The sequence below is a fragment of the Lithobates pipiens genome, unplaced genomic scaffold, assembly GCF_037356315.1.
Source record: "Lithobates pipiens isolate NorthernLeopardFrog02 unplaced genomic scaffold, aLitPip1_a1.2 Scaffold_16, whole genome shotgun sequence".
In the NCBI taxonomy this organism is placed as follows: domain Eukaryota; kingdom Metazoa; phylum Chordata; class Amphibia; order Anura; family Ranidae; genus Lithobates; species Lithobates pipiens.
The window spans coordinates 76,475,213-76,491,618 of record NW_027507748.1 but is presented as its reverse complement, the minus strand read 5'-3'; positions in this window follow the sequence as shown (position 1 = coordinate 76,491,618).

Below are 16,406 nucleotides of genomic sequence, written 5' to 3'. Positions count from 1 at the left end.
ACCTTACCCGGTCACCGCCTCATTTAAAGTCCCAACGTTCTCTTTTTCTTTTAAAATAGAGGATGAAGAAAATCACTTTAGACAGTATAACTTTAGGGTACAGGACTTACCCAAATCGGGTGATAGACTTGGACAATATGATACACACATTGCTACAGGAATTGATCCCAAATATTTCACCACACTATCTTGAAATCTTGCATCTCGCCTTGATGGCCCCTAGATCAGGCTGCTTGCCCAGAGATATAATTGTAAAATCACACTTTTACAGTATTAAGGAGAAATTCCTGTCTGCTGCTAGACTCAAACATGATATCAAACTCCAGGGTCATACCATTCAGATATTTGCAGATATCTTTCAATCGACCAATCAAAAGATACATTCACTTAAACCAACATTGATTGCTTGACTGATCATCAAATTAAATATTGCTGGTCATTTCCTTTCCGTTTGTCCTTTTTTTACATGTGGAAATCTCATTCCTTCACCACTTTTCAGGAAGGAGAGGATATTTTACTCGGCCTTGGTCTTATCTTCAATGATTCTTCTATGGGGATTCAAGTTTGCCCCTGTGGTCCAAACGAGGTGGTTCTTCATCCAAGAAAAACTCTCCTTCTACTGGTTTGTTTGGATGATTGTCAATACTTCCATTTATTAATGCAACTTGTTAATTGATGGCTTTTTTCTCCTAATTTTTGCAGGTCTCCCCCTCAAGCTGTTTGGGACTTTTTTTTTTTAAGCAGTTAAGTTTAACCTGATATAAAAAATGGTTTTGTTATTTTTATTCTTAGATTCTGCCTGCTCTGGGAATATATACATTTATTTTATACATTTTTTGAAGGAAATGGTTTGGTGTGGAAACGCATGTGTCAGGGAAGACGGGCTTTCCATGTAAGATCCCGGCGTGCATGCATGGGTACTAGCACTTTAAGACACACACCTGTCACTAATACTGAAGTCAGGCGGGCTATTTAAACAGGGCTCCTTCAGAGGTTCATTGCTGTTTGGTCTGCAGCTTCTGTGTTGTTTCCTGTTTCCTGTGTGACCTCTGAATCCTATCCAGCTTGTTGTTACCAGTGACTGCCTGCTGCCTGTTCTGATCCCGGCTTCCCTTGACTCTGATCCTGCCTGCTGATTCTGCCTGCTGATCTTCCGGTACTACTTGGCTTGTGACCTGACCTCCCTTCTGCCTACCGTCTATGCCCGATCTGCCTGATTAATACCGACCCGGCCTGTCTGACTCTGCATCTTGTTCATCCAGCCTGCTTCAGCTCCCAGCCCTGCAAACCAGCATTTGGTCCTGCTCGTGTGAGTTCATCCACCATCTGCCTGCTGATCACCACTACTACTGGAACTGTTTTACAGGCACTCATACCCCACCGTGCTCCTGTGGCTGCTGTATCAATACCAGTGGTCCGTGAGCCGGAGTTGTACGAGAGGCCTTCCTCTGCACGTCAGGCTCACATCCCAGGTACGTAACAGTACCAAACAGCCATGTCTGAGCCTGCAAGAGGACCCTCTCCAGTGGATGAAATATGTCAGCACCTTGCTGCTCTTACACAGGTGGTTAAGTCGCTGCAGGAAGGATATGTGCGTCTGGAAGAGCGGGTACAGTCCCTGTCCATTTCAACAACTACAGCTCCTGCATCTGATCCAGCCTCCTCTACCACCCAAGCTGGGACTTCAGCCAGCCATACAGTAATGATGTTACCTCCTGAGCCCCGTGTACCTAATCCTGAGAGGTTTCTCCGGTGATCGGAGCAAATTTAGAGCCTTCCGCAATGCCTGTCAGCTCTACTTTGCTCTCCAGCCACGGACTTTTTCCCTGGAAACCACCAAGGTGGGATTCATTATTTCCCTCCTCCAAGGGGAACCACAGTCTTGGGCCCACCGGCTGTTGGAAGAGAACAACGCACAACTAAACACCATGCAAATGTTCTTTGATGCTATGGCGCTGATTTATGATGACCCCCAACGTACCTCCACCGCTGAAGCCGCCCTTCATGCACTCCAGCAAGGCCGTAGAGCGGCAGAGGACTATGTCACTGACTTTAGACGCTGGAGTGCAGACACTAGCTGGAATGACGCAGCCTTGCGTCATCAATTTCGTTTGGGTCTCTCGGAAAGCCTGAAAGATGAGCTCGCTCGGGTCGGGGTGCCAAGCTCCCTGGAAGCCCTAATCACTCTGTCCATTCAGATTGACCGCCGCCTACGAGAACGCAGGTCTGAAAGAACCACACAGCACTTCCGTCCAGCCTGGATGTTACCTAAGATCCCTGCTCCTCCTAACCCAACTCCTGGAAACTCCGCTTTGTCCACTCCAGAGGCGCCTGAACCCATGCAATTGGGCCTGATTCGTTCTTCATTGACTCCAGAAGAACGCCAGCGCCGAAGAGTAAATAACCTCTGCCTGTACTGTGGAGAAGCCGGTCACTTTGTACGTACCTGTCCTGCCAAGCTGCGTAAGTGTCTTTCCCTTTCTTCACTCAACCAGTCACCCCTGCCCGCCTTATCTGCCAGCTCAGCGCATATCTCTCTGCCTGTTTCCTTCCAGCTGTCGGGAAGAACCATATCAGTGACCGCTATTATTGATTCAGGAGCATGTAGCTGTTTCATCGACCAGTCCTTCGCAGCTCAGCAACACATTCCTCTACAAACCAGAGGACAGGGACTCACTGTATTTCTGGCCGATGGGTCTCGCATTAAATCTGGACTCGTAACCAAGGAGACCCCACCGATGCTGACCATCTCCTCCACCAACCATCGAGAGCTGCTGCGTTTAGACGCGATCTCTTCACCCCTGTACCCCGTCATCCTGGGCCTGCCCTGGCTACAGGCCCACAACCCACAGATAGACTGGGAATCCGGAAGTGTCAAGTTCCAGTCAGCATATTGTCAGAGACACTGTTTGGAAACTTCACCACCATCACCTGCTACCCTGCTGTGTATGGACGCAGACCCTGAATTATGTCGCGTAGTTCCAGATTCTTACCACGAATACCTGGACGTTTTCAGCAAACGAGGAGCAGACACTCTTCCTCCACACCGACCTTATGACTGCCCTATTGAGCTCCTACCCGGGGCCGAGATTCCATTTGGGCGCATCTTTCCTTTATCTGAACGGGAATCAGGAGTTTTGAAGGACTATATTGATGAGAATCTGCAGAAAGGATTCATCCGTCCCTCTACCTCACCGGCTGGTGCTGGTATATTTTTTGTAGAAAAGAAGGATCATTCCCTGAGACCATGTGTGGACTATCGTGACCTAAATAAAATAACAGTGAAGAATCGCTATCCCCTTCCTTTAGTTACTGAACTGTTCCAAAGACTCAAATCAGCAAGTATCTTTACCAAGCTGGATTTAAGAGGGGCCTATAACCTGGTTCGTATACGAGAAGGGGATGAATGGAAAACTGCCTTCCGTACCCGATTTGGGCACTCTGAATATCTGGTTATGCCCTTTGGCCTTTGTAATGCCCCTGCCACCTTTCAGTACTTTATTAACGATATTTTCAAAGACTTTCTAGATATTTTCGTGGTTGTCTACCTTGATGACATTTTGATATTCTCTGTATCACTAGAGGTGCACCGAGGGCATGTTAAGAGTGTATTGTGCAGGCTCCGCAAATATGGACTTTATGCCAAAGCCGAGAAATGCGACTTTGAGCAGCAGAGCATCCAGTTCTTAGGTCTGATCATCTCGACCGAAGGGATCAAGATGGACCCACAGAAAGTCTCAGCGATACTAGATTGGCCAGCCCCCACAGACAAGAAGGGAATACAACGTTTTGTGGGCTTTGCCAATTTTTATCGCAAGTTTATCAAGAACTTTTCCGCTATCATTCACCCTATTACACAGCTGACCAGACAAGGTATCCGTTTCTGTTGGACTAAAGAGGCTCAAGGTGCTTTTGACACTTTGAAGAGACGGTTTACCATTGCTCCTGTCTTAAGTCACCCAGACTCTACCTTGCCCTATATTGTGGAGGTGGATGCTTCAGAAAGTGCAGTTGGGGCCATTCTTTCACAACGTCAAGGCCTCAAAGAAATGATCCATCCAGTGGCATTCTTTTCACGCAAACTCACGTCAGCTGAAAGAAACTACGATGTAGGAGATCGGGAACTTTTGGCGATCAAGGCTGCATTGGAGGAATGGAGGTACTTGCTGGAGGGAGCGGCCCATCCAATTCTGATCTACACGGATCATAAGAATCTTGAATATCTGCGATCCGCTAAACGCCTCAAACCACGCCAACTCTTTTTTTCAAGATTCTCATTCCATATTACGTACAGGCCCGGATCAAAGAACACTAAGCCTGATGCATTGTCGCGCATGTTCGAAGATCCAAGAGACATCCTAATACCAGACACCATTTTACCAGCTGGAAACTTCCTACTATTACACACTGACCTTTTGTCTCAGTTACAGCAAGCTTCTGCAGTAACACCCAGTCCTCCAGGGGTCACACTACAAGCAAAGAATGGACTATTGTGGAGGGGTAAGCAGATTTTTGTACCTAAAGAGGTTCGAGCAATGATCTTGAGGGTTTGTCATGACCACCCTTTGGCAGGCCATTTTGGGGTTCATAAGACTGTCCAACTTGTACAACGCTCATTTTGGTGGCCAGGATTGGAGAAAGACTGCGGAGCTTATGTAAATTCATGCACCACCTGCATCCGGAGTAAAAGTTCCCGTAACAAAGCTTGGGGATTACTCAGACCTCTGCCTATACCTGACAGACAGTGGCAGATGATTGCTATGGATTTTATAGTTGAGCTTCCACCATCTGAAGAATGTACTGCTATCTTTGTGGTAGTAGATCGCTTATCAAAGATGGCTCATTTCATTCCTCTAAAGGGTACACCATCGGCTTCAGAAACTGCTCGGGTGTTTATAAAAGAAATTGTCAGACTCCATGGAGTCCCTGCAAATATTGTATCTGATCGCGGTGTCCAGTTCACATCCAGATTTTGGAGGGCCTTGTGCGAGATCCTACAGATTGAACTCTCATTCTCTTCTGCTTACCACCCACAAACTAATGGGCAGACGGAGAGGACTAATCAAACCCTAGAGCAATACATCCGTTGTTTTACTTCTTTTGTCCAGGATGATTGGGTATCATTATTACCCTTGGAGGAATTTGCCTATAATAATGCCAACCATTCTGCCACCAAGCAATCTCCGTTCTTTGCTAATTATGGATTCCATCCCACCTTCTTACCTAATCTCGTTGCAGAATCTTCCGTTCCAGCTGTCCAGGATACTCTGGACTTTTTCTCTCGTAATAATATGTTGTTACAGGAAACCATCGCAAAAGCACAGGAAGACAGCAAGAAATCATTTGACAAGAAAAGAAGGGGGGAACTGACCTTGCAACCAGGAGACCAAGTATGGCTTTCAACAACGAATTTGAAGATGCTATGTCCTTCAAGAAAGCTGGCACCAAGGTTCGTAGGACCATTTCTGGTAAGGAGAAAAATTAATGATGTTTCTTTTGAATTAACTTTACCTGAGTCTTTTAAAATCCACCCAGTGTTTCATGTATCCTTGCTGAAGCCTGTTGTGCCAGATCCATTTCTGGATCATAGACCAGGTCCTCCTGCACCTATTATTATTGATGGGGATGAAGAATTTGAGGTTGAGGCTGTTTTAGACTGCAGGAAAAGAAGGGGTCAGACGCAATATTTAATCAAGTGGAAGGGTTATGGTCCAGAGGAGAATTCCTGGGAACCTGCACGAAATGTACATGCCACAGACTTGATTTGTGCCTTCTTCCGCAGGAACCCGCAAAAGAGGAACCAGTTGGGCACCCGGAGGTTGCCCGTAGGGAGGGGGCAATGTCAGGGAAGACAGGCTTTCCATGTAAGATCCCGGCGTGAATGCATGGGTACTAGCACTTTAAGACACACACCTGTCACTAATACTGAAGTCAGGCGGGCTATTTAAACAGGGCTCCTTCAGAGGTTCATTGCTGTTTGGTCTGCAGCTTCTGTGTTGTTTCCTGTTTCCTGTGTGACCTCTGAATCCTATCCAGCTTGTTGTTACCAGTGACTGCCTGCTGCCTGTTCTGATCCCGGCTTCCCTTGACTCTGATCCTGCCTGCTGATTCTGCCTGCTGATCTTCCGGTACTACTTGGCTTGTGACCTGACCTCCCTTCTGCCTACCGTCTATGCCCGATCTGCCTGATTAATACCGACCCGGCCTGTCTGACTCTGCATCTTGTTCATCCAGCCTGCTTCAGCTCCCAGCCCTGCAAACCAGCATTTGGTCCTGCTCGTGTGAGTTCATCCACCATCTGCCTGCTGATCACCACTACTACTGGAACTGTTTTACAGGCACTCATACCCCACCGTGCTCCTGTGGCTGCTGTATCAATACCAGTGGTCCGTGAGCCAGAGTTGTACGAGAGGCCTTCCTCTGCACGTCAGGCTCACATCCCAGGTACGTAACAGCATGCCATTTCTTAACATTCCTTGATTGCATGGTAACCTCGCACCAATTTAACTTTCCCAAACATTCCATGTAATTACACCTTTTGAGACACTATTGAGTTTCATGTTTTGTTTCTTTACTAATCTTTACCTATTCTTTTCTTTTCTGTTCTTTCTTTACTTGAGAACACCATCCTATTGTATTTCAGATATGTAATAGGATTTTACGCACAGCACAGGAGATTTTCTAAATACGAGTACAGTGCATCAAATTTTCATGTTAACTTCTCCTTCCCTCAAATTTAATCTATTAATATACAATGTACAATTTTTAATTCCCCGACTAAACACATGTCAACCTTTCAGTACTACCATAAGTTGGGTATAGATTTGATATTCCTTCAGGAAATTCACTTTTCCCAAACTATTTCTCTTCTGGACCAGAGAAGAAAAGAAGTGTGGCAATATGTATAGCTAAACATGTCCCTTTTAATCCTACTTTAGTACTTAAGGATGAGGAAGGGAGATACGTTATGGTAGTTGGTAAAATTTATGAACAGACCATTACTATGATCTCCTATTATGCTCAGAATGTAGGACAGGTGACTTTTTTTAATTTATGCTAAATACTTTGATGCCCCATATAGATGGTCATGTTATTTTGTGGGAGGAGATAGTAACATGCTTCTGGATCGAATAATCAACAAATCTGATCCGCTTCAACCTACTTTAAAACACACTAAAAAACAGAGCAATAATTTGGCTCAATTATTATACTCTCATGCTGCGTACACACAACCAGACTTTCCAGCAGAAAAGGTCCGACGGTCTTCCCGTCGGTCTTCCCAATGGAGTTCCGACAGAGATCTGACCAAAAGGACTTGCCCACACACAAACTAACCAAGGTCCGTTCATTTTGAATGTGATGATGTATGACGAGACTAGAAAAGGAAGTTCAATAGCTAGTAGCCAATAGCTGCCCTTGCTTCGTATTTGGTCCGTCGGACCAACACACAGACAAATGGTTTTCCCGATAGAAATTGATTCCGTTGGAAAGATTAATAGCATGTTCTATTTCTAGATACACCTGAATTTTTTGAAGAAAAATGATTGGAATATCCCACACACGATCAGGAATATTGATTCCATCTGACCTTTTCTGCTGTAAAGTATGGTCGTGTGTACGCGGCATTACAATCTTATAGACATGTGGCAAGATCTCAACCCCGCAGTTTGTGATTTTACTTTTTATTCTCACGTACACAAAACGTACTCAAGAATAGATCATCTGTTTACACTATCGCCATTGCTTCCTTGTATTACTTCAGCTGTCATACTTGATGTATCATGGTCTTATCACTCCTCAGTCTGGCTCGCGTTATCAGATATATGGTTCAAACCTAAACCCTCCTCTTGGCACTTAAATGCCTCCCTACTTAATAATCCTTCTGTCTATAATGAAATAGAATCTGCTATAAAACAATATTTTAATGATAATCACTTCCATGATATTTCCTCAAATGTTATTTGGACAGAACATAAAGGCACCATTCATGGCAAAATAATTCAAATAGCCTCTAGAATGTAGCAAACCCGTGAACATACCACATTACATCAGGAAGCAGAACTGCAGTGTCATTCATGAACAAAACAAAATCCTCATTTGGATTTACGACATAAAAGTGATGCGCTGTTCTAAATCTTAGCCTTACTACCAAAGCAGAGAAATATCTACAATGGTCTAGACACTGATTATATTTTGCTGGAGGAAACCATCCACATTTTTGGCTAGAAAACTCAATCCTTTTTCATTTAACCCAGCTATGCCAAAGTTACGTTTTACACACAGAGACCCCAGTTCTCACCATGTTATAAACAATCGCGGGGGCTCGGCGGTCATCGAAACTGCCGGGCATTCGCATTAGCTCCAGAGACAAGCTGTGGGGGCACGCGTGCCCCCCCTAGTAGCCGCCTTGAGGAGCGACGTAACATGACGGCAATTCACCTGCACGTGCCATTCTGCCACAGTATAACTACGGTGGCTGGTCGGCAAGCAGTTAAAGGCATATATTGTGGTGACAGATAACATAAATGTTCAATTTTTGTGGATGATATTCTAATGCTCCTCTCCTCCCTGATTACTTTGCTGCCCAATCTAACCAAACATTACAATACTTTATCAACAATTTTGGTCTTAAAATAAATCACTCAAAGTCAGAGGCCTTAAACATTAACCTTAATGCAGATACTGTCCAAATGATACAAAACTCATTCCCTTTCAATGGCAAAAGGAAACTCTTGCATATCTGGGAATTTTCCTTACTCCTTCACACCTTGTATAGTGCCAATTATCCACCGTTATGTAAAAAACTGTCCCTAGATCTTCAACGCTGGGCAGGTTCTCCACCTTCATGGTTCGATTAGACTATACACAGTGAAAAGGAATATCTTACCAAGATTATTATACCTTTTCAGAACATTACCTATTTGATCCATATGCTGGATTTCAGATTGCTTTTGATGAAAAATATCAAACTTTTTATGGGTAAATAAAAGACCACGGGTAAATGCACGGACTTTACATGCACCAAGATTACAAGATCTAGCGGATTTGGTAAAATACTTTCATGAGACACAGTTGGCTCAACTAATTTGCTTTCATTCACAATCTCCACAACCCTTGTGGATGAAAATGTAATCATCTCTTTACCCATCAAAATCAATTAGCCATTTAATGTGGTTACGAAACAAAAATAGGCCACCTATAATGTGTTCCAAGCTTTCCTTTTCTTTCAGTTTATGGGACAGACTAAGTAAAGCTCATAAATGTATTTCTCCCCATGTTCCTTTGGCTCCCTTAACCGGTAATCCTACATTCGCCCCCGGTCTCAATCCCCTGTTTTTTTCTTGGCGGAAAAATAAAGGTTAATTACAAATTGCTGATTTTTATGACATAGGGGTATTTTAACAATACAAACACTCTGAGAGAAATTTCAACTTCCTGATTCTGAGATGCAACATTGTTCCCAGATCTTGCGTTATATACAGACTTTACAAAACTCATTTGACCTGACTTCTTCCACCTCAATGGAATGCTTATGTAGATCTTTTTATAAACATAGTGGTCACATTTCAAAAATTTATTCTATTTTGATTTCTAATTCAGAAAAAAATATTTTATATGAATAAATAGGAACAAGATCTAGAAACAATTGTAACTGATATGAATGGTTCAAATGAGCACATTACGCCTCCCTATATTAATATTTCCCAGATTGAAGCTAATTATAAGGTTTTACTGAGATGGTATATGGAACCGACTAGAGTAGCCAAATATTTCCCAGATGTATCACCACTATGTTTTAGGGGATGTGGCATGGATGGCAGTATGTTCCATATTTGGTGGACGTGTCCAAAGATAAAAAGATTTTGGATAAGCGTTTAGAATTTCATATACTCCATAACCCAAATTAACCTTATTAAATCTCCTAAACAAGCATTATTGGGATGCCCAACTGAAAATACTCAGGGATATATGAGAAAACATATAGCATTCATCTTTACTGCTGCTAGAATTGCAATATCCAAATCTTGGAAATCTCCTACTGTTCCCATTGAATTAGTTAAAAATAAATTGTCATATATAATGATTAATGAATGTCTTTCGGGTATATTACTAGATAAACAATGTTATTTTTGATTGACTATTTATCGGATTGTTTATAAATCTGTTTTATACTGATTCCCTAATGTGTACTTTCCCAGTACTCTCTATTTTCTATAGTTTTCTTTTATCTTCTTTCTTTATTGTACTTTTCTCCTTTCCTTTTGTTTCTGTTGGGGATGTCTTAGAGACATCTTTTCTTTTGGTACAAGATTCTTTACAAGAGTCATATATTTGTACTTTGTATTTAAAATATTTGTGGTTAGATGGTTCTTTCTATACTTAATTCTACCAGACAAATTTTTTATTTCTCGACTATCTTATGCTTATATGATGGCAAATTGTACTTTTTTCTTCCTATTTGACATTTCAATAAAAATGATCAGAGACCAGAAAAAATCTTGGATAGCACTGCTGGTGAACTGATCAGCCTGAACCCAGGAGGAGCAGGAAGGAGGAAGATAACACCTGAGCCATTGGGGCAGGATAAAGATCATGTGTTATTAAAGCATACTGCTAGTGAGGGGGGGGGGGGCTGAGGGGGACACAGAGTGGCACTGGATTCCTCACAAGCAGGAATTGAACACACTTGACACTTTATGTATATGGATGGACTTGTTCACTCATAATTGCACTATTATGTTAATTGCACAAGCACTTTATGTATAGTTTATGTGATGTATATGAGCAGCACTAAGTTTAATATCTTGTAAACAAAGAGTAAGTATGGACAATAAAGCTGTTAACTTAAATACATATATGACCTCAATTATCTAAAAAAAACACAAGTTTATCAAATTAATTAAAATAAAAAATAGTACAAAGTTACTCACCAATATATACAAAACATAGGGACTGATTTAGTAAAACTGGAGAGTGCAAAATCTGGTGCAGCTGTGCATAGAAACTAATCGGCTTACAGATTTTTTGTCAAAACTTAATTGAACAAGCTGAAGTTAGAAGCTGATTGGCTACCATGCACAACTGCAACATATTTAGCAATCTTCAGTTTTACTAAGGCCCCTTTCACACTTGTGCGACTTAAACATTGCACGATTTTGCCTCAATTTCGTGGCCACAATTTTGACAAGACAGTCATACGACTGTGGATCTGACTTTGCCCTACGACTTGAAGTCTAACTTCAATGAACAGGGATCCGACTTTGTTCCCCAATAATACCAGGCACTGTCTGGTATGAATATTTAGGGGGAACTCCACGAACAATGTAAATAAAAAACTGGCATTAGTTCCCCCTTCAAGAACATACCAGGTCATACGGTCTCAATATGCTGGGCTGGGTGCTTTGGGGCAGGGGGAGCTCTGCGCCTTATAAATTACTTTAAAAACATGTGTACAGGCATACCCCACTTTTTAGTACATGATGGGGTTTAAGTACAAAAGCTGTAAAATGCAACATTAGGCTCTCTTCTGCATAGAAACCAATGAGCTTCTAACTCCAGTTTGTTCAATTAAGCTTTGGTAATAAAACCTAGAAATTCATTGGTTTCTATGCAGAAGTGAGCCTGATTTTGCACTTTCCAGCTTTAGCAAATAAACCCCATTGTGTACTTAAAAGTGGTGTGTGCATGTACTGTGTTTTAATTTTTGACACTTTTTTTTTGATAAATGGGTAGGGATACAATGTACCCCATACCCATTCGCATAGGGTGTGGTCCTGGATCTGGGAGCCCGCTTGTTAAAGTGGGATTCCATATTTCGATAAGCTTCCCTCCCGTGGGCCTGACAACCAATGGCAAGGGTTGTCGGGAAGAGGACCTTGTCCTGATCAATATGGGGGCAACGTGCTTTGGAGTGGGGGATACAGGGGCCCCCTGCCTCAAAGCACCCACCCCCCCATGTTTAGGGCATGCAGACTTTTACAGTTCAGGGGGGAGCGCTCACTCGTCCCCATCCCCGTTCCTGACCTGCCAGAGTGTGTGCTCGAATAAGGGTTTGGTATGGATTGTGGGGGGACTCCCGCACCATTTTTTTGATGTGGGGTTCCCCTTAAAATCCATATCAGACCGCAGGGCCTGTTATGCTGTTGGATGGGGAACCCATGCCTTTTATTTTTAATTTGGTGTTAAATTCCCTTTCAAGATCATCAGAGTACAAGTCGCATTCCAAAGTCAGATCCGTTAATACGGCAATCCAACTTTGATCCAACTTCAGTGATATTTAATGGGCTGAAGTAGGATCAAGGTCGACCAAAGTAGTGCAGGGACTACTTTAAAGTCGGAACAACTTGAAGTCATACCAATATGAATGGTAGTCATTGCAAATAATGGAGAATGACTTGTCATGTGACTTTGCAGTCCCAAATTGTGGGACAAGTCATACAAGTGTGAAAGGAGCCGAAATCGACCTCACAGTGCTTTAAACTCACCAGTAAAAATTACATATCAGTGTGTGATTCACACCAAACACAAGAATGTCCAAACATCAGATAATGAACATGTCTCACAACACTAAACATACTGTATGTGTTATTCAAAAACTGGATCCTGTTTAGTAGTGACTAAGGATGAGCTGAACACCCACCTGGTTTGGTTCGCACCAGAACCTGCGAACAGACCTAAACTTCGTGTGAACTTTAGAACCCTATTAAAGTCTATGGGACTCGAATATTCAAAATCAAAAGTACTAATTTTAAAGGCTAATATGCAAGTTATTGTCATAAAAAGTGTTTGGGGCTCTGGATCCTGCCCCAGGAGACATGTATCAATGCAAAAAAAGTTTTAAAAATGGCAGTTTTTTTCAGGAGCAGTGATTTTAATAATGCTTAAAGTGAAACAATAAAAGTGTAATTTTCCTTTAAATTTTGTACCGGGGGGGGGGGGTGTATAGTATGCCTGTGAAGGGGCACATGTTTCCCATGCTTAGAACTGTCCCTGCACAAAGTGTCATTTCTGCAGGAAAAAAACGTCATTTAAAATTACTATAATGAATTTTCGGCGCCCCGTAATACAGAGAACAGTCATTGAAAGTCATTGATAAAAAAAAGTGTGGGATTCATTTACCAGACCCTTTATCCGAGCATGCAACCTGGCAGGCCGCAGGAAAAGAGGGGGGGGGGGGGGGCGAGAGGGGATCAGGAAGGAATTTTTTCCCCTGCTTTAGCAAATTGGATCATGCTCTGTTGCTGTATGGTCACAAAAGCTTGAGCCAATTCAACTTAGCTAAAGTTGGTCAAGTGTGTTCCAAATATTATTGTGATTGGTAGGGGGGCCGCCTTATTTTGTTTCCTACTAGTTCAGTCCAGAAAGTATAATTTACTATTGTTCAATAAGCTAAGGTTGGAAAACATAGTTCTTAACCACTTCAGCCCCGAAAAAATATACCCCCTTCCTGACTGAGCCATTTTTTGCTATACGGCACTGTGTCGCTTTAGCTGACAATTGCGCGATCATGCAACATTGTACTCAAACGAAATTGGTGTACATTTTCCCCACAAATGGAGCTTTCTTTTGGTGGTATTTTATCACCTCTGCGGTTTTTATTTTTTGTGCTATAAACAAAAAAATCCACAATTTTGAAAAAAACTATATTTTTTACTTTTTGCTATAATACATATCCCAAATTAAAAAAAGAAAAAAAAAATGTTTTCCTCATTTTAGACCGATATATAATAATTACAGCCACGATTAGTTTTAAATGTCAATTTTTCCTTTAGAAATTTCATTTTGCTGTGGTACTGTTCTAAACACGGGAAAAATGTGTCACTTTACAGTCATACTACAGACACTCCCCAGGCACGATATTTAAAGGAATATTTCATTTTTATTGTTTCATATTAAGCATTAAAAAAATCACAAAAAAATTGCATTGATACATGTCCCCTGAGGCAGGACCCAGATCGCCAAACACTTTTTATGGCAATAACTTGCATATAAGCCTTTAAAATTAGCACTTTGATTTTTCATGTTTGTGTCCCATAGACTTTAAAGTGGTTGTAAACCCTTACAACACACTTTGACCTACAGTTAAGCCTAGATTAAGGCTTACTTGTAGGTTCAATAAATATCTCCTAAACCTACATGGTTTAGGAGATATTTGCCGAAAGACAGGCACCACTGTCTATGGCACATGCACCGTAGACAGCGGCGCGCAGGCACACTGAGCGTGGCACCGTCAATGGCGAATATGCCGCGCGTGGCAGCTCCCGTGCGCGGGAGTGACGTCATCGCAGCTTTGCCGAATGACAGCGGCGGAGCAGCGAGACCCACCGAGAAGATGGATGCGCTAGATTACAGGGGACAGCGGTGACATCGCTGGCTCCTGTGTCAGGTAAGTGACACATAATGGACACCTATGCAAAGCATAGTAGTCCATTATGCTTTACCTTTGCAGGGAATAAAAGAGGAAGTAAACTCATCAGGGTTTACTTCCTCTTTAACAGTGTTCTTCCGAAATTTTCTGCATATTCTGTATGTTCTGGTGCAAACTGTACCAGGGGGTATTTGGATCATCCCTGATAGTCATACATTTATTACTCAAAATGCATGTAACATGTTTGGTATTACTGATACATTATAATATGAACGGGAACATATGTATTAATAATTTATCTTTTCTGACTGAGACATATTTACTGAAATGTTTAAAATACTGAAATTAAAGGCTGTAAAGAAGGAATCTACATTGTGCATTAATCACCATTAATTAGTAAGCATGCCATTTTTACATATCTCTGACTAACATAATATATTATAATACACAATGACAGCTGTGACATTGCTGCCATAGTTAATCGACATTTCTATATTAGAAGAGTGAACATTATGAATCAATAAGAACCTGGTAAAGACAGTACCTTGTCCAAACTTGTTTGGTGTGGCACAACATGAATTTAAATATATTCTATAAAAAAAGAAACAACAGGTTTTCTCATACAATTCTAATGAACTTGAACTCACAGATTGCACCTATTCGAATTTCAAATTAATATATTTGTTAATGTTCTTTTAGGGGTGACCTGAAATGATTTTAGGATGACCGGGCAAGATATCACCACATCAGGCAATGGGGGTTTTGTGTATTGACAGTAGAAGGCACAAATTGATGACTGTGGGAAGCACAGGCCAAAAGCTGTGCTGGAGACATCAGAAGATAGTGGATAGATAATGGAAGAAGATACAAGATGTGTGGAGTAGTTTGCTGAACATCGTCAGAAGTTGCATTTGCAAGTTGTATTTGCAAGAGATGGAATTAAGCTCATTCAACTGTTCATCAAACTACACTCAGGTAATGGAGTATCTTTTTCCCAAATGTCTTAAATTTAAAATCACAGGCCATCCTCACTATACTTTTCCTCCTGTGGCTGAACCATTGTCTACAAGGAGAAAGTGGGTGAATGATGCTGGGCTTAAATTAACCCTAAAAAGAAGTGGCAATGTATTGATGAGTGAGGGACAATGCCATTTTTGTATTTAAAAAGATAATTTAGGGACTTTTTGACCAAGTCAAACTTGAGCTTTTATTGTTTGTTAGATCATGCCCATATATCCTAACACAATATAAAGTACGGGGTACCCTACGCTCTTTTCTTTTGTTGAAGTCTTTAATTTTTCATAAACCAATTTTTCACTTATATATACCTGATTTGTATTTTGTTTGCAACTATGGGATGGGGATTAGGGTATAAAGATGTTAACTTCAAGAAGTTAGCTGTCATTTGCTAACGAAATGCGCCAGGTGACTTCAGTATGTTCATGACGACCATGGAATAAATACAGCTTTTTATATATGTTTTTGTGTCTAACCATCTTTTGAAATAAAAAAAATCTGTGATTTTTACAAAATATTTGACTCCTATTTGCTGCTAAAAAGCCCTGCGTGGGGGAACTTTCCACTTTTTTCTTTTCAGAGACTTTAATTGGGGTGTACAGCCCTCTCAGACTCTCACATATATGTCGCTCTACAGGCGAGGTGATTGAATGACGTTATATTTCACCTCGCATACATTCATTTGCTGAGAACTAAGGTGGAATCTGGTCTGTGTTTACCAGAAACCTTGGCGGGGTTGGTTCCAGATAAGATTTTGCGGGCCACTTGTGTCCACCAACAGGTGGTATAAATTAAGCAGGATTGGAGCAAAGGATTGCTCTTGGCTTGGGACATAGGAAGTCAAAAACCTGAGAGAGCTGCTTATGTGAAATCTGTTTTGTAAGAGAAAAGGTTTGCATTTTCTTGGTTTTGTGGCCCTTCATCTGTTGCGTTAGGAACCTGCATATATGTTTAGTTAGTGCCTGTATGGCAAGGATTTATTTTGTTTGTTTTATTTTTCATGTAACCTTTTAAATAAAAC